Source organism: Mus musculus, chromosome 4 (genome assembly GCF_000001635.26).
Source record: "Mus musculus strain C57BL/6J chromosome 4, GRCm38.p6 C57BL/6J".
NCBI lineage: Eukaryota > Metazoa > Chordata > Mammalia > Rodentia > Muridae > Mus > Mus musculus.
In genome coordinates, this window is record NC_000070.6 from 54,598,420 (window position 1) to 54,616,998 (window position 18,579).

At 41.1% G+C, this 18,579-nt stretch overlaps 1 annotated feature.

Moving 5' to 3' along the window:
* Nucleotides 12,807-16,317: an enhancer, noted in NCBI's record as "VISTA enhancer mm814". NCBI's record gives its function as "enhancer in: neural tube[8/14] | forebrain[12/14]" and the evidence as "EXISTENCE:transgenic organism evidence [ECO:0001131][PMID:17130149]".

Consider the following 18,579-nt stretch of genomic DNA (forward strand, 5'->3'; position numbering starts at 1 on the left):
TTATTTTTAATATTTTTTATTACGTATTTTCCTCAATTACATTTCCAATGCTATCCCAAAAGTCCCCCATACCCTCCCCCCCACTTCCCTACCCACCCATTCCCATTTTTTTTTTGCCCTGGCGTTCCCCTGTACTGGGGCATATACAGTTTGAGTGTCCATTGGGCCTCTCTTTCCAGTGATGGCCGACTAGGCCATCTTTTGATACATATGCAGCTAGAGTCAAGAGCTCTGGGATACTGGTTAGTTCATAATGTTGTTCCACCTATAGGGTTGCAGATCCCTTTAGCTCCTTGGTTACATTCTCTAGCTCCTCCATTGGGAGCCCTGTGATCCATCCATTAGCTGACTGTGAGCATCCACTTCTGTGTTTGCTAGGCCCCGGCATAGTCTCACAAGAGACAGCTACATCTGGGTCCTTTCGATAAAATCTTGCTAGTGTATGCAATGGTGTCAGCGTTTGGAAGCTGATGATGGGGTGGATCCCTGGATATGGCAGTCTCTACATGGTCCATCCTTTCGTCTCAGCTCCAAACTTTGTCTCTGTAACTCCTTCCATGGGTGTTTTGTTCCCACTTCTAAGGAGGGGCATAGTGTCCACACTTCAGTCTTCATTCTTCTTGAGTTTCATGTGTTTAGCAAATTGTATCTTACATCTTGGGTATCCTAGGTTTTGGGCTAATATCCACTTATCAGTGAGTACATATTGTGTGAGTTCCTTTGTGAATGTGTTACCTCACTCAGGATGATGTCCTCCAGGTCCATCCATTTGCCTAGGAATTTCATAAATTCATTCTTTTTAATAGCTGAGTAGTACTCCATTGTGTAGATGTACCACATTTTCTGTATCCATTCCTGTGTTGAGGGACATCTGGGTTCTTTCCAACTTCTGGCTATTATAAATAAGGCTGCTATGAACATAGTGGAGCATGTGTCCTTCTTACCAGTTGGGGCATCTTCTGGATATATGCCCAGGAGAGGTATTGCTGGATCCTCCGGTAGTACTATGTCCAATTTTCTGAGAAACCGCCAGACTGATTTCCAGAGTGGTTGTACAAGCCTGCAATCCCACCAACAATGGAGGAGTGTTCCTCTTTCTCCACATCCTCGCCAGCATCTGCTGTCACCTGAATTATTAATCTTAGCCATTCTGACTGGTGTGAGGTGGAATCTCAGGGTTGTTTTGATTTGCATTTCCCTGATGATTAAGGATGTTGAACATTTTTTCAGGTGCTTCTCTGCCATTCGGTATTCCTCAGGTGAGAATTCTTTGTTCAGTTCTGAGCCCCATTTTTTAATGGGGTTATTTGATTTTCTGAAGTCCACCTTCTTGAGTTCTTTATATATGTTGGATATTAGTCCCCTATCTGATTTAGGGTAGGTAAAGATCCTTTCCCAATCTGTTGGTGGTCTTTTTGTCTTATTGACGGTGTCTTTTGCCTTGCAGAAGCTTTGGAGTTTCATGAGGTCCCATTTGTCAATTCTCGATCTTACAGCACAAGCCATTGCTGTTCTATTCAGGAATTTTTCCCCTGTGCCCATATCTTCAAGGCTTTTCCCCACTTTCTCCTCTATAAGTTTTAGTGTCTCTGATTTTATGTGAAGTTCCTCCAAGGAACTTTTCAACCGCTAAGGTTTCATATCTATGTTTGACTTTGTTTTTTTTTTTTTTTTTTTTTTAGTATTCTAGAGTTAGTAGTGTACAAGTGGGAGCTGGGATGGGGAAAGTTCACCTCTAAGATACATCTAGGTGACTAGAAAGTGATTTATGTGCTAGGAAGAACAGAGACAAGGCGAACTTCAAATCTAACTTCTGGTAATTTACAGTTGTTTAATTTTTTAGCAGTTATCCTGTTTTTTTTTTCTTACTCTTTGTTTCCCCTGTATCACATAAAGGTAAAAAAAGAAATCACACACATTGTTTTGAAAATTCAATGGGGGCTAGAACAGTGGCTCAAAAGTTATCAACAATGGCTGTTCTTCCAGAGTTCTAGGTTAAATTCCCTCCACCCATGTGGCAGCTCAGAACTATTAATTAATCCAGTCCTACAGGGATCTGACACCTTCTTCTGTTTTCCAGGGGCACTGCCTGCATGTGGTGCACAGATATGTATGTAGGGAAAAAAACCCCACTATATACACAAAAATAATAAGATAAAACAAAATACAAGAAAAGGAAATTCAATGACAGACATTAGTACAGTGTATCAATTTAACATATGACCAGCTTCAGTAGTTCTTATTTTTTTAAACAATTGTTTATTTTATTTTATGTGTATGTTCTTGAGTGCACGTCTGTGTACCATATTCATGTAGGAGTTCACAGAGATTCGAAGAGGTGTTGGATCCTCTGGAACTTTAGGAACACATCATTTCATACCCTTTATTATGGCCATTAGAAAAATACAACAGAAAACAAGTGTCACTAAAGGTAGAGAGAAACTTGCTGATGGGAGTGCACAATGGTGCAGTTACTGTGGGAAAACATGTAGTATCTATAAAACAAACAAACAGAATTTCCATGTGATCTGGTAATGACACTTCTGGAAACAACCTTAGAGATCTGAAAGGAGGGAGGATCCCAAGCTCATGTTTATATACAAATTCTCATACGTAGAATCTTCCCAGTAGTCAAAAGGCAGAACCAACCCAACTGAATGGAGTGGTAACTGGATACACAGAATGATGTATCTGTGCAATGGGGCTACCGCTCCATCTCATTAAGGAAGGACGTTCTGATTCATGTGAAAAATGGTGAACCTTGAAAACATGGAGCTAAAGACAGTAAGTTTGTCGCAGTGGGACAAAAACTCTATAAAGCCACTTATATGGAGTTCCTGCAATAATCACCTTCATAGAGACAGAGAGTAGACTGTCATTTGTCTTAGTGGGAGAAGATAAGTGGAAGAGTTAATGTTTAATAAGTATAGAGTTTCAATTTGAACAACAACTTGTTTTTTATATGGGTCGTGCGGTATGCATGTACTTAATGCCATTGACTGGTACACTTAATTACAAATAATTAAAATGGTAAGTATTATATTTTCGACTACAATAAAGCATTCACTGAACAAGTTTTTATCTGCTCTACCCAGATAATTAAGCAACTATAGTAAAGCCAACTAGATAGGTTAAGTGCTCTGAGAACCGTCAGAAAGTTGATTCCATGTTCTTTCAGATTCCTTTAACCCAGAATGGTGCGGAGTCCTTGAAAGCTTTCATTTTCCATGGCCAAGCAAGCAGGCATGCACAGACACGTACAAAGTCTCTGGGGCCCATGGAGACACAAGCTGGAAACTGGGCTTGCCAGGATTAGACAGCCAGAGTCAGCCCATGTATCACTCACCCAGAAGACAGCCCTCCGTGGAGAAAAGGAACCTCACAGTGCCCTAACAAAGAGGATAATAAATTCCGATTAGCCAAGGAAGCTCTGAGTCTAAATACCAGCTAGGCTCAGCCCCCGCGAATGGGGACGAATTATCTGAAAGGTCATCCTGAAGACACTGAACAAAGAGACTGGAGCAGCTGGGTCCCTTAATTTGAGGAAACACTGAAGCCTTTAAAGAAGTCAGGGCTGAAGGGATGAGAACGTAGAGAGGCCTTGTGAGCACAGGGAGGATTTAATAGGAAGGGAAACACAGAGTCCCGGCTGGACCCTGGCAGCCATGGCTCATCTCAAGCCTGGCAGAAGGCCTCTGGAAGGAGCTGCCATTGCCTGCACTAGCCTGGGGTGGCCCATTTTGGCACTCTAACAAGACAGAATGGCTCTGATCTCAGCGATTAAAGCTTTAAAACCGCAAGCCTCAGGGAGGGAGTAGGCCCAGAGTTCCAGCCTGCCGTCCACTCGTGTTCTCTCTTCTCCAGGCTGTGGCCTGCTGACAGAGCCCAGTCTGTCTCCAGAAAATTCCAGGGGTCTCCCGGGAATCTATGGCTAGGTTCATCCAGTAGCCTCTTGCCTGAGCCCTGTTGTCACAATTCCAGGACTGGTAAGATGGAAGTCTCCTTGGGAGGCCCATGTGGCAGCCAGGAAGCGGTGTGCTGGCCTGCAGCCATTCCGTGCTTCCAATAACCTCTCTGTTAAGAAACCCATAGAAAAGAGAATGAAGGAGCCACGTCACTTAGGTAAAACCTGAATAATTTTCCTCTGATAGTGAAGCCACTCCATCTTTAAAATGGCCTTCATTATGCAAGTGTCGATTGCAAGCATGGAGCTTCTCCAAGACACTGAGTCAAATTCCCGACTCTCTTAAGGAGCAAGGGTTTGGCACTGTGCACTGATCCAAGTACTGTGTTAACTAGAACCAATCATGGGCCTAGTGTTTCAGGAAGACTGTTTTTCTCTTGAACTTGAATCTCAGAGCAGCTCTACAAGGTAGGTGGTAATGGCCACGTTTTCAGGAAAAGAAAACAGCACAGCCCAATCTTCAACCTACATTTGAAAATCTCTAAAAATCTTCTCCACTGAATCATGTCATCCCCAAAGCAGGCCTTTTACACATAGGGCCTTCCCATGCTTGCAAACGGATTCTAATTCATATATTTTGAGGCTCAGAAGTTTACAAGCTTGGCAAACGTCACACTGTTAGTGGGTTACACAACTGGGGTAGAGGTTCATTCATTTCTGACTGAATCCAAAACCAATATTTTTTTTCCTTCATGACTTGTATATCTTTAGTAAAAAGCCAAACAAAACAAACAAACAAAAACAAAAAACCTGTGTCCCTTTGTCAATCAGAAAACACTTTGTTCTTTCCATCTTGATGCTTAAGCTCTTAAAGAGTAGCATACTAATTATGCTGCCCCGATGCCCCAGAAGCCACAATTTACTGCAGAATGAGGTGACATGAAACAAAACAGACACGTCTGTCTCCCAGGCCAAAGAGAGAGACTGTCTGGATTACATGGGCCTGATGGTCTTTATTGAGAAGATCTGAAGCTCATTTAAAAAACTAAAAATCTGGTAAAGAAGAGCAGTAATGTGTGTGTGTGTGTGTGTGTGTGTGTGTGTGTGTGTGTGTGTGTGTGTGTGTGTGTGTGTGTGTGTGTGTGTGTTGGGTTCAGGTCCCAGTCTGGCTAATAATTCCAGTTTTTCATTAGACCAAGTAGGCTTAAGCAATGGAAATGAGAAATCATTTCTCAAAGAGGAATGGACTGTCATTATTACCTAAAGCTGTAAAGGCAGCACTCCTTCCACAATTCACATGACCCAGCCAATACAAGTATTTTTGTCTTCAAAACCTTATTCTCCAAGCCATTGTCATATGAGTAAGAATCACTGATAATAGTCAGATGCATCTCTTTTTTTCTCTCTTGAGAGAACGGTTGCCAAGTGCAGGAACATACAAATTGAGGGAAATGGAAACCATTTTTGATATTGCCTATAGCCTCGTAATTTCAGTTAAAATGACAGAGACCACTTTAAGGATTACTCAAGCCCAGTAGGCAGGAAATAGTTAAATCATAGTGGCTTGGAGGAGACCTCTATGTTGTAAAAGAATAAACCTAGGGCCAGTCAGCTCCCTTGAGTACCATCCTTACAGCAGAAACTTGCATACTAAATGATACATTAAGAATAGGTTTATCTTTAGCAAGCAATGGGAGAAAATCTTCTCTTGTGAGACTAGTGGTCTTAGAATTATACACAGTAGATACCCTGAAAAAGATATGTTCCACAAATCACACCAAACAAACATCCCTTTAGGTGGCTATCTGAGTTCACACACAAGTGAACTCCCCAGAAGTCAGAGGGCAGAAGTCAGAGGTCCAGAATGAGGCTCAAAAGCAAGGTGTAAAAGGGCAGGAGTGCTCACTCAGTAACCTCAAATCTTGGGTTGTAATGTCCCTCTTTGATAGAAAATGTGTCTTGGGCTTGCTCACATTGGGGAAACCTTATAACTTATATATAATTTGCATAAGACCATGTCTATGAAGAAGAACCTGCACAATAAAAAGATAAAACCAGAAACAATCTGTCCATTCTTGGGGACACAATGAGTAAGTCCAGTGCTCTCTCTCTCTCTCTCTCTCTCTCTCTCTCTCTCTCTCTCACCCTCCCAATTACTTTATTTTTATTATTTAAAACAAAGTTTAAATTAAATATATTTTAATCATGTTTCCCCTCTCCCAAGTCCTTCTGGATCCTCCCTACTTCCTACCCACCCAATCTTCTTATGTTCTTTCTCAAAACAAACAAACAAACAAAAAACAACCAAACAACAAAACCAATAAAACAGTAAAAACAAGAATATAACAATATTCAAAAATATAAAACAAACAAAACCACCAAACTGTAGCCAAATAAAAGCACATACAAAAAATGAGGAATCCATTAGATATTGGTCAGCAACTCTTGAACATGAGGCCTGGTCCGGAGTGGTTGATATATTCATTGTCACTGTATTAGAGAAAACTAATTTTTTCCTCTCCACCAGGTTTAGGTGACAGTTCAGTTGTTAACCTTTACTCTAAGGGCTAGGTTTTCATTCATATATATATATGTACATTTATTCTTTTTTTAACATAACAAAATAATATATATTAAGACATAGCAAAATCTATCACTTTGGAGTTGGACAAGACAAATTAATAGAAGGGAAAGAGTCCAAGAAAAGGCACAAGAATCAAAGACCCACTTGTTGACACACTCAGGAATCACATAAAAATTCTAAACTGGCAGCATGATGCATATGCAAGAATCTGGTGCACTCCCATGCAGGCCCACTGCATGCTGCCTCGGTCTCGGAGTTCGTATGAGCTTTGCTCGTGTTGATTTAGAGTGTCCTCTTTTCTTGGTGTCCTCCTTCCCTCCATCTTCTTTTCCATGGGGTTTCGTGAGCTCTAAGGGAAGGATTTAATGGAGACATCCCATTTAAGGCTGAGTGTTCCAAGGTCTCTCTGTGTAATATCTAACTATAGGTCTCTGTATCTGTTCCCACCTGCTTCAGGAGGAGGCTTCTCTGCTGATAGCTAAAGAAGGCACTGATCTCTGAGTAGAGCAGAATATTTTAGGAGTTATTTTATCAGAAAATTTTAGAACAGTATTATTTGACTTTTTTCCTAAGTCACTGGGCTATCTTGTCTGGGGTTTTTGGTCAGCCAAGCAGTATCCGATATGAATTATAGCTTGGGTGGAGTGGACCTTCAGTCAACTCAGTTATTGGTTGGTTAATCCCACAAGTTTTGTGCCATCTTTACCCTAGCATATCTTGCACGAAGTACACCATTGTCGATAAAGGGTTTGTGGCTGGCTTGATATTTATGTTTCTCTTTTGATGGTATGCAGAGTATCTTCCTGTACCCAGACGTTGGAATGTAGGGGTAAAGGCTTTCTGTAGGCGAACATCTTCATGGTCAATATAAATGCTGTCTTCAGCAATGGGACCCTGCTTTAGTTTGTGGAGAGCAAATTTTAGTCTTGGCAGCAGCCTAGATTGTTTGGGAACTTCTAGGGGGGCTCTTTGACCAATAAGTCAATTAAATGTAGCTCTGTCCTGGCCCTGGAAGCTTCACTGAGTGATAAGAGATGGGCAGTTGAGATTCTATATCCCTAGTATTCTGTGCTTTCATTTAAACTGTCATCATATATGTGTATATGTAAGAAGCTCTTGCCATGTTACCCCTCAAATGCTCCTTAATTTCAGCGCTCTCCCTGAATCCTCTCCCACAAAACCCTCTCCCTCCTCCGCAAGTGATGCTCCTTTTGCAGCACCACCTGCCTTCTGTATCTGTCTACTTCACTTCCCATTCCTAAGGAGATCGATTTGTTCCCTCTGTTCCTTACTTTATACCTAACCTCTGTGGTTCTATGGATTGTAGCTTGGTTACCACTGACTTAACAGATAATACTCACATATAAGCAGATATATACCATATTTTTCTTCTGGGATACCTCACTGGGGATATTTTTTTCTAGTTCTATTTGCTTACAAATATCATGATGTCATATTTTTAACTGCTCATTAATACTCTATTGTGTAAATTATCACATTTTCCTTATTTATTCTGTTGAGGGGAGACATGTAGGTTGTTTACAATTTCTGGTTATTATGAAGAGAACAGCAATGAACATTGTTGAGTCTCTGGTTGGTAGGATGAAGCATCCTTTGGGTATATGACCAAGAGTAGTATAGCTGGAACGTGAGTCATATCAATTGCCATCTTCCTGAGGAACCACCACACTGACTGATTTCCATAGTGGCTGTATGACTTGGCACTCCTACAAGTCATGTATGAATGTTCCTCTTACTACACATCCTCACTAGCATGAAACTCAATTCTCTTAGTTTGGGTTGCAGGTAAGATATTAATGTCCTGAAGTATACATCCAATAATTTGTACTTGTGTTGAACTTCAGCTCTAATTTTAAAATACCCTTATCTTACCACAGGTTAGAAACTGAAACATTATATAAAATAGATTTTTAGGCTTCTAATATACCTGGAATGGCTAAAAGAAGCAAATACCATCACTCATGTGTGAAAATATTTTAGGTCAAATGTGAGCACAATTCTCACATTAAAGACTCATGCAAGGTGAACTAGCAACATGAAAAAATAGGATCATGATGAGTTAGCAATTTCATAGGAATCATGGAAGCATATTAAGTTGTTTAATAGTATAAAAAGAGCTGTAAAAAGTAAGACATTGGAAGAAGGTAGATACTTAAAAAGAATAAGCTAGAACTTCTAGAAATGAAAATATAGTCATTAAAATTTAAAAATTCAACAGTCTATAACTGAAGGAAAGCCTTGTGAACTCAATGATTGATTAAAAGTCATGAGTTGAAACCAGCTGACATCGTGGAAAGAGAGTGGGACTTTGGGCAGAGTGGAAAGAATTGTACAAAATAGATAGCACAATTATCTGTGCATAGAATTAAAAATAACCACCAGCACTTATGAACTGTTTCGTATGTACAAGACAGCATCACAAATGCATATTATGACATATAATTCCTATAGCAAAACAACAGAAGTAAGAAGGCCTCTCTCTCTCTCTCTCATACACACACACAAACAAACATACAGACAGATACAGATACACACACATACACAATTGAAATATCTGAGAATCAAATCCAGTCAGTTCCGATCCAAAGTCCTTCTTTAAAAACCACTAACTTTTATTGCTTGACCCATTAAGCTAAAATCTAATTTTAATCAGCCGTGTAAGCTTACATTGCCTTACTATTGAGAGAATATTTATTCCTCATAGAAGGCCGGATGGACCCTTTCACAAATATATCTTACAACTCTCTTTCATGACAATATTTGACCCACAGTTCAAACTATAGGCCAGAGGATTATGGAAGGTTTGAAGGATTAGACAGGTATCTAATGTCAGAATGTGCCTTTGGTAAGTCCAGATGTTCTCTAAATCTGGAAGACTCAGGCAGATGTTAGTGATCTAACCTGTCATAGAAGAATCCAGAAAGATAGAAAAAATGCTAGCTAACACGGCTTAGATGATTAGCCAAATGGCTGGGTTGCAGGGCTCTGAGAGGTACATGTTATCATGGTGAAGTCTGAATGGATTCTGGCTCAGAAATCCTTTATTCTATTATTCTATATTCTATAATATTTCATTTATTCTATAATATTTCTGACTGAGGACCAGTAACCTACAGGAAGCCTGGAAAGTAAAGATGAGTTTGCTACTGACTAGAGCAAAACAGAAGAGGGCTGAAAGTCATCAGGCCTCTCTCAAACCCAGCCCAGGTTATATTTCCGGAAAGTTATACAATAGGTGATATGTTAATATCACCTGTGGAGGCAACAGAACTAGTAAAATAGTTATACAAATACAAAAGTTTAGTAGGAGCATTTCAAAGAATAATTGCTTCCTGTTTTATAGATACACACACACACACACACAGAGACTTTCTAAGAAAAAAATGTAAATAACTTTTAGGAATAACTTGTAGGGAATGATTATGTTTAGTAATGTAATGTAATGTGTATACAGAGAGTAAAAGTACGGTTTTTAAGACGTATGTAATAGCAGTCTGGTGGTGGTGGCATACATCTTTAATTCCTGCACTTGGGAGGCAGAAGCAGGCTGATGTCTGTGCTTTCAAGACCAACCTGATCTACAAAGTGAATTCCAGGACAACCCAAGCTACAAAGCGAAACTCTGTCTCACAATACCAAGAATAGTAAGAATTTATGCAAGAGCAAACTGGTCAACATTCAAGTGTGGGTCTAAAGTGATCACTTAGATCAAATATGAGTACGATTCTCACATTAAAGACTCATGCAAGGTGAACTATGGACATGAAAACAAACAAACAAACAAAACAAAACAAAACAAAAACCCAGAAACATGATGGTTACCAATTCCACAGGAATCATGAAATCATATCAAGTTGTTTAGTAGTATAATAAGAGCTGTAAAAAACAAAAACAAAAAGATATTGAAAAAACTAGCTGAGAGACTATTGACAGCAAATGGCCACTAAGGGAGGAAGAGTCTGTTTTCTTCAAAAGTCTGGTCTGTAGGAGATTGGCTATGTCCTAGACACATAAGTTATAGGCAGTAGTAGTCAGACTCAGTAGGTTTTTTATTTTTAAGGAACATGATGTTGGGAGGTAAACATGGAAGGATATCTAGAAAGAGTTGGTAGGGGAAGTGTGGGTGAATGCAATTGAAATTCATTGTATGCATGTATAAAATTCTCAGAGAATAAATAAACATATTTTATTAAAAATTGGCATTAGGAGAAATGGCTTAGAGGCCAAGAGAGCTTGGAGCTCTTACAGAGGACCCAGATTCCATTCCTAGCACCTCCATAGTGGTTCACAGTTTTCTGTAACACCAGCTGTAGGGAATCTGACATCCTCTTGTGGTGGCTATAGGCACTGCATGCAAGTGATGCACACACATACACACTGCAAAATATACACACAAAGCAAACCAGTTAAGATGTATATTAACACCTGACTTGGACATTGGCTCAATCAACAATGACTAAAATATTTATGATTGTCATGGTCACAAGATATTATGTTTAAAGTCTTTCAAAAAAAAAAAAAACCTTTTCAGAGTTCCCTGGAGTTTCTCCCACTAACCTTAATTTACAGGTAGAAAGCCTGAGGCAAGAGCAGTGAGTGGTGATTGTCTAAGCACAAATAACTTATTACATGACAGCCAGAGTCTAAATTCAGAGTTCTCCATGCCACTGAGCTCCCGAATACCTGTTAGTGCCAAGCGGAGCTGTGAGTCAACCTAGAGAAAGCATGCACATATGTAAGCGCTGGCTTAGGTGAATCTAATGGGGTGAAATGAATAACGGATACATTTAAAGTCTGCCTGAACTTATGACAAAAAAAATACCACCATTAAATAAACTTAGGAAAATGCCCCATTCCTTCACTAGGAAAAGACCCAGGAGGAACAACATAAATCAAACTGTGTGATGTGAATCACAAAGACTGGTATTTCGGTGGTCTGATGTTCTGTGAAGACAATGGATGATCTCTAGAATATATTGCTTCATTTGGGGAATTCATGTGGTGGGAGGAATATATGTGAAATGTAAGTTGTCCCCTCAGGAAGAAAATAGCTAGTAATAAAAAGAGAACCCTCTTTGAATGCAAGACATCCCACTACCTGGTAAATAGAGAGAGATGTTGGGGTGAACCACAAATATTGTATTTTCTAGGTGTGGGAAAGTGTGTACTTGGGTTTCAATCATTATTTGGAGCCAGCAACACCCGTCTAACAGGACATGTAAATGTCACTTCCTCACCTGCCTTTAAAAGAAAGGCAAACTGCTTTTGGGAAGGTGACCTTCCCCAGCCTACTAGTTGAGTAAGGATTGTGGCTTTTTGAATAATAAAGAGCTGGCAGCCATGGCTGGGACAGGGACTGTGGCAGGCAAAGATGCAAGCAGAGATGCAGAAGCAGTCAACAGCTGCTGCAGGACGGGGCAGAGGGAGGCACGACAGAGCAGGCAGCAAGAACTTCATGAGTCAAGCCAGTAGCTAGCTGAGAGACTGTCCCAGGGAAAGGCCAACAGCTTTAAACTATACAGGTATCTCTGTGTCTTAGTTAAATCGCAAGAGTGACCAATGCGAGCCCTGAAATGGATGTTCAGAAAAGGAAACACAATCAAATTCTGATGTAACCTGGTGATTAAAATATTGGATGGTAGAATGAGGCCTGCCTGGGTTTGAATCTGGGCTGAACTAGTTAACAGTCATGTGACCCCCCAAAGAGGTAACCTGAGCTATCTGTGCCTGGGTGTCTGACCCTTAAAACTGGGCTAGTAATATTACCTCTCTGTAGGAGTCTTTTGAGGGCCAAATGAATGTGATAAATTCACAAATTTAGCACAAGTCATTGGCTTAAATTTTTTGTTGTTTTTTGGGTTTTGTTTGTTTTTGTTTTTTTTGAGACAGGATTTCTCTGTCCATGGGCTTAGAGACTGGGGAGAAATCTGCAAGACTGACTCTTTTTTCTTAGCTAATTGTGGGTGTCTTCAATAGAGAAATAACAACAGCAACCTTTTTATCTATCATCTATCTATCTATCTATCTATCTATCTATCTATCTATCTATCTATCTATCTATCTATCAAAAGGAGCTGGGCAGTGGTGGTGCACACCTTTGGTCCCAGCACTTGGGAGGCAGAGGCTCTGGCTGTCCTGGAACTCATTCTGTAGACCTTGCTGGCCTCCAACTCAGGGATCCTCCTGCTTTTGCCCATAGAGTGCCGGGATTAAAGGTGTGCACCACCACTGCCCAGTTCCCATAATACTAATACTACTAATAAAAAGTTGCTGCTATTATCTGTCTAATGGAGAAATCCATGACCAGCTAAGGAAAGAGAGTCAGTCTCGAAGATTTTTCCCCAGTCTCTAAGCGCTTGGAAATCCTACTCTCAGCTTGGGTGAATCCTTCATTTGTATAAAAGACTGTCCATTCCTGGAACATTTTAACCAAAATCCTACCTAGCCTAAAGGAATGGAAACGCCTTTAGATATACCTTGATAGCCGTCTCGATAACTGTCTTCTATTTCCTAGCTGTGTCATACAGAATAAATTACTTGTATCCTAGAGCCTCGACTACCTCTGCTCATGATGCCTTGAGGATGTATGAGTATGCATCTGTGATTGTTCCCAGTACTGTGCCTGGTACAAGGACAGGTATTTAGAAACTGTTACTCCCACCCTTCTCCCCATAACTTAGGAGATGCTATGACAATGCAGCCATTCTGGAATATATTCATTTAGTCAACGTTCCTAAGCATCACAACTCCATGAATAAAGATGAGTCAAATCTGACCTCCATCCTAGAAGTGTTCATGGTCTGAACGAAGAGATAATAAATAAGCAAATGAGGTCACAGTGTTGAGTGTGGCGGGAGCCAGTGACCTCTGTAAAGTCATACATGGAACAAAGGGAAGTACCCACACTGTACTCATTTGAGAGGCAAGCATAAGTTGGGAGACAAAGAGACAGCAAGCAGAAATCACTCCTAAGAAGCCTCCATTTTCATTCATTAAAGAGGAAAAAAATGGAGGAGGAGAGGCACATCTGAGGCTACCAGAACTATTTGAATGTATTTGTTTAGTTGAAACCCTGTTTAAAATGGGGGGGGGCATGAATCCAATAAAAAAGAAGAAATCAAACATCAGTTCAGTAAAGGCAGCCATCATACAGGTCCAGCTGAAACTCCTAGAGCATGCTAACAGACAGGGATGTGGACTTCTCTGCTTTCTGGTGCAGAGTCTCAGTTGTTATAGAGACAAAGGGACAGATCCAGAAGTTCCTATTCTGAGGGTGCAGCCTCCTCTCAGCAGCTCCATGGGGACTGAAGTTACTCAGAGCTCAACAGTCACCCACAAAGACAGCAGGAACCCTCAAACTCAACCCCTTTGGAGTGGAGGGTGCCCAGAGGAACACCAACAAGCCACAACCAAATCTGCTTCTTGCTTCGTTTTCTGTTTTGTTGCTCCTTGGGAACGGGCACAATTTGCATTGAGGTTTTCACAAAGCCAAACAGCTCCAGTGTCAAATGGAAATCCAGCAGGCTCTTCCCAAGATGTACTGTTCCTTTTGTACAGGCTGGCGACTTGGGAGAGGGGGCCAAGGACATAATGACTGTGTCTCTTGGGAAGCACATCCAGACAATGGTCTGTGTGTGAAAGGGGGAACAGATTAACCAGGACCAGGCTATCTCCCATTTGCTTTTCTTAAAGAAAGACTCTATTACCAGGAAGCAAAGCACACACAAAAACAATACATAAGCTAACAGAGTACTGGCTTTCATATACTCAGAAATAACAGAACACGGACAAGCTACAACTTTCCAAATCCCCTCGAAAATCCTTTGCAAGAGCAGAGATGGTATGTCACATCTACACTCTTTGTTTAATGCATTTGTTCTTTTGTTTGATCAAGGGGGCAGCAGCCTAACTCATTATATTGGGGGAGCTGCATTCATTCCTTTGTGCGTCTTTTTCTTCTTCTAATCTTTATTAAAATCAAAAGAGGAGCCACTCTAATCCTTCAAATGATAATTTATTTCTCAACCTACAAAGTCAGCGTCTTCTCTATTATTTTAAAAACAAATCGATGCAATGATTTTAATTAAAAATGAAATAGAATGAACCAAAAAACAACACAAAAAACCCAGGCATTTGTTAGATCAACACACAAAATTGTTTATAATTTAATGGGCACCAGGGCTCCTAGTGATAAAGGATTTTAATGCACTAGAATGTTTCACTGTAGTTGGTAAATTCTCTGGACTTTCATTTGAGTCTTTAGAGAGAAAAACACATCTAGAAGTCTCCTAATGAAACGCCCTGACCCTGGGAAATTTTATGCTTCCAAATGTGTTTCGGCCCATCCCCCAGCCTCCATCTCTGCCAGCCGCCTCCTTGGCTAGAAGGTTCAGTGGGTTCTATTTTAGCTGGGGTTATTCATCTCAGATAGCAAAGCAGGTTTGGTTTCTGAACAAGGAGAAAAAAAAAAGACTCTGTGTTAAGGAGACAGACTTTGGCCTGCCCCTTGGTAGGTGGAGTTGGTGAGATTGGAGCATGATCTTAAGAAAAGCTGGCAGAAGAGGAAACCATTTGGAATAGAAGATGAATACCTTTCCCCGTCACAAATGATTTTATGAAGAGACACTTGCTGAAAATGTAACTTGAATATTTAAATTCATTCAATGTGTATATATGTATATATGTATGTATGTATGTATGTATGTATGTATGTATGTATGTATGTATGTATGTATGTATTGAGAAGCTCCTGAGCTCCAACAATGATGCTCACGGATTAGATTTCAATGAGTTGACTGGAGTTCAATCACCCAGCAACACCCTCCCCTGCTGGGAGTCAGGCCTTGAGAAAGAAGTCACAGGGAGTCCAAGTGCACGGTTCAGTGGAGAAGGCAAGGGATTCCATAAAGGCAGAGGCAGGCAAGGATGCTAATTGCTGTTGAAAGGGACACCCAGGAGAGGAATCTGCCTTTGAGGGACCTCCACCTGGACACTAGAGGGAAGTTGGAAACAGGATGGGGGGTGGAGGGTCTCCATAGGCTTTGAAGAAGAAATGAGGTCTGGGCATCTGGGTGAGAAGAGCTTTTAGGCAAAGCACCCGGTAGGAACAGGCTCCAGGCTGTAAAGTATGTGCACAGCTCATTATGGCTCAAGACCTGGAAAAATGTATGTGAGTGGGAGAATTAGAGGAGATGGTGACAGTGGCCTTCCTCCTGGCTTCCCTGTGTATTCTTCTAATATTAGGCTAAGCCTTTCTGAGAGAGTTGGAAGCTCCCCATCTGTACTGGTTTGAATAAAAATGGCCCTCATAGGCCCATATACTTAAATGCTTGCTTATTATGTATTGAAGCTACTTACAGAGTAGGAGGTGTGCCCTTGTTGGGGTAGGTTTGGCCTTGCTGGCAGAAGTGTATCTCTCTGAGTTTCAAATGCTCAAGACAGACCCTTTCTCTCTTCCTACTGTATGCTGATTCAGACGTAGAACTCCCAGCTACCTCACTGTCTGACTGCATGCCCCCATGATAGTAATGGACTAAATCTTTGAAGCTATAAGCCAACTCCAATTAAATGTTTGCCTTTATAATATAATTATATGTGTGTATGTAAATATATAATATAATAATATCGGATCATCGTGTCTCTTCACAACAATGACAAGACACCATCTTAAGTCTGAGGGTCTCTTCGACACTATGTGTTCCTCATTGGTCTCTCCCCATTAAACTCTGCACACCCGGCCTGCTGACTTTCTCTTCCTCTGTTTGCAGAGCCACAGTGGAGGGGGCCAGCACCTGAAGCGCCACTATCCAGAACTAAACTTGGATGAGAAATTAAGACACTATTTTGTGGGGATTAAAAACAAGAACAAATTGTACCTGAGTTCAGTGAGTTTGTCCTCCAGCTTTTTACATCCCTGGATGAGACAACCTGCTGTCCAGGTCTCCCTTCATGAGTAAAGCACGAACCACTGCCTGAGGAGATTTCTGTGGACAGAGAGCCTACATCTCTGTGAGCTGGGTAGAACCTGTAACAAGGTCCTACATGCCCATTCAGTGGCTGACTGGAAGTATATAAATGACTGTGCTTCTCAATCCAGCATGAGGAAACTCTCTATAGGCACCATCTATTTTTATAAATCTCTTGTAGAATGTGTGGGCAGAAAGAACAACATGGCTTCTCCCTTTACCCAGCTGTACTTTTGTCTCCTCTCTTGCAAAGGTGTTAATGTCAATGGTCTCCCTCTGTCCAAATCTACTTCTGAGGTCACTCGGTTTTCCACAGTCCCTCGAGAGACCAGCCTCAGGATATCTATGACTGATTTGCCACAATCACACCGACACTGCCCAGGTTAATAATAAATCTACAAGTCCCCAGTTGACAAACAAACAAACCCAACAGAATTAGCAAATGGAATGCAGCATTCAGTTCAGCTAGCTTTGCACCTCCACGGTATTCTGGACACAAAACTTACCACAGACCTTCTGGAGATCAGTCACACACATCAAAAAATGGCAGATCCTTTAGAAATAGGAGTTCATCCCAGAGAAATTACAGACAGAAGAAGTTTTGTCCATAATGCTTTGGCAGCATCAACTGGAGAAAATGAAAATTTGCATCAGTCTACCTGCTCAAGGTTAAGGAAGCTGAAGACAATGGTAAAATCCACACGCATGAAGGCTATAGGAAGAAAAGAGACATGGCACACCAATGCCTGGTCTTAGATATGTTGCCATGTTAGACAAAAGCCAACCTTCTGCTCTTTCCTCTGAAAGCCATTTTAGGACAGTCTCTTCAGGAGTTTATCCCAAAGAAATGCTCTTTCAAAACCTCTATACTTCTTGGAGAAAAACTCTATCCTTCTTGGAGACTTGACTCCTGCCTTGCAAAGCACTTGTATGAAATATGTATCACCTGGCTCAGCTTGTCCTAGAAACAAGTAGCTAGCCTTTCCTTCCTCTCTCTGCATCTCTTTATACACAGAAGTTAGTGACCCCCAGCAGGTACATGACAGAGGGCAGGAGAGAGGACAAGACAAACAGGGAGAGGACTCTGTGAAGATGATTTTTAGCTTCTGTCTCCAGAACTCGAGAGGAATGTTCTGTGGAATTTGAACTGTGGAGACACAGCCAACAGGGCTGTCTGTTTAGTCCTCCCTGCCCCCACATGTAGCTGCATTAGATAATTATCATAGGCTAATCAGGTCAGCAAACTTGCTGAGTACTGACAAGCTGGGCAGCCACAAGTTTGCTCTCTGTGGGTGAGGCCAACAGGGCTGCCTGACTGCTCAGACACAAGGCAACAGAGGACAGTTAGTTGGCTGAGAAATCTGTAGGATCCAAGACATCAGATGGCTGGGTGAAGACACTTGCTCTCTCCATCTCCCTCTTCCTTTTCCCCCCTCCCCCATCTTCCCCTCCCTTTCCCTGCCTCTCTCCCTTTCTGTGACTCTCCACTCTTCTCCCTCCTCCTCCTCCTCTTCCTCCTCCTCCTCCTCCTTTCTCTCTCTCTCTCTCTCTCTCTCTCTCTCTCTCTCTCTCTCTCATGTTCTTTCTATCTTTTGGGTTTTTTTTTTAGTTATTTGGTCTTAGTTTGTGAAATTAAAATATAATTATATCATTTTCTTTCTCTCCTCTCCTCTCTCCAATTCATCACATGTACTATCCCTTGCTCAATCTCAAATTCAGATCTCTTTTTAATTGTTGTGTGTGTTTCTAAATATATAAATACAAACTGTTCATATAATGTTACTTGTAAGTGTATAATTTCAGGACTGAGCACAAGGTATTGCATAATCAATTTGGTCTGCTCTTCCCTGGGGTAGAGGGGGGGGAGTCCTATTTCTCCTTCTCTCTGCATTCCTTAGTTGTCTATAGTTTTCTGTCTGGGGTTGGAATCCTGTGATCTTTCCACCTTCCATGTTGTTAGGTCTATTTGTGACTTCCTTTTTCAGGTCTTGTTTAGGCAGCCATGTTGATAAGACTTCATAGGTGTAGATTCTGGACATTTCTAGGAGATTCAATCTCACAGCAGACTTCCTATTTTTCTGGCTCTTAAAATCTTTCTGCCTCCT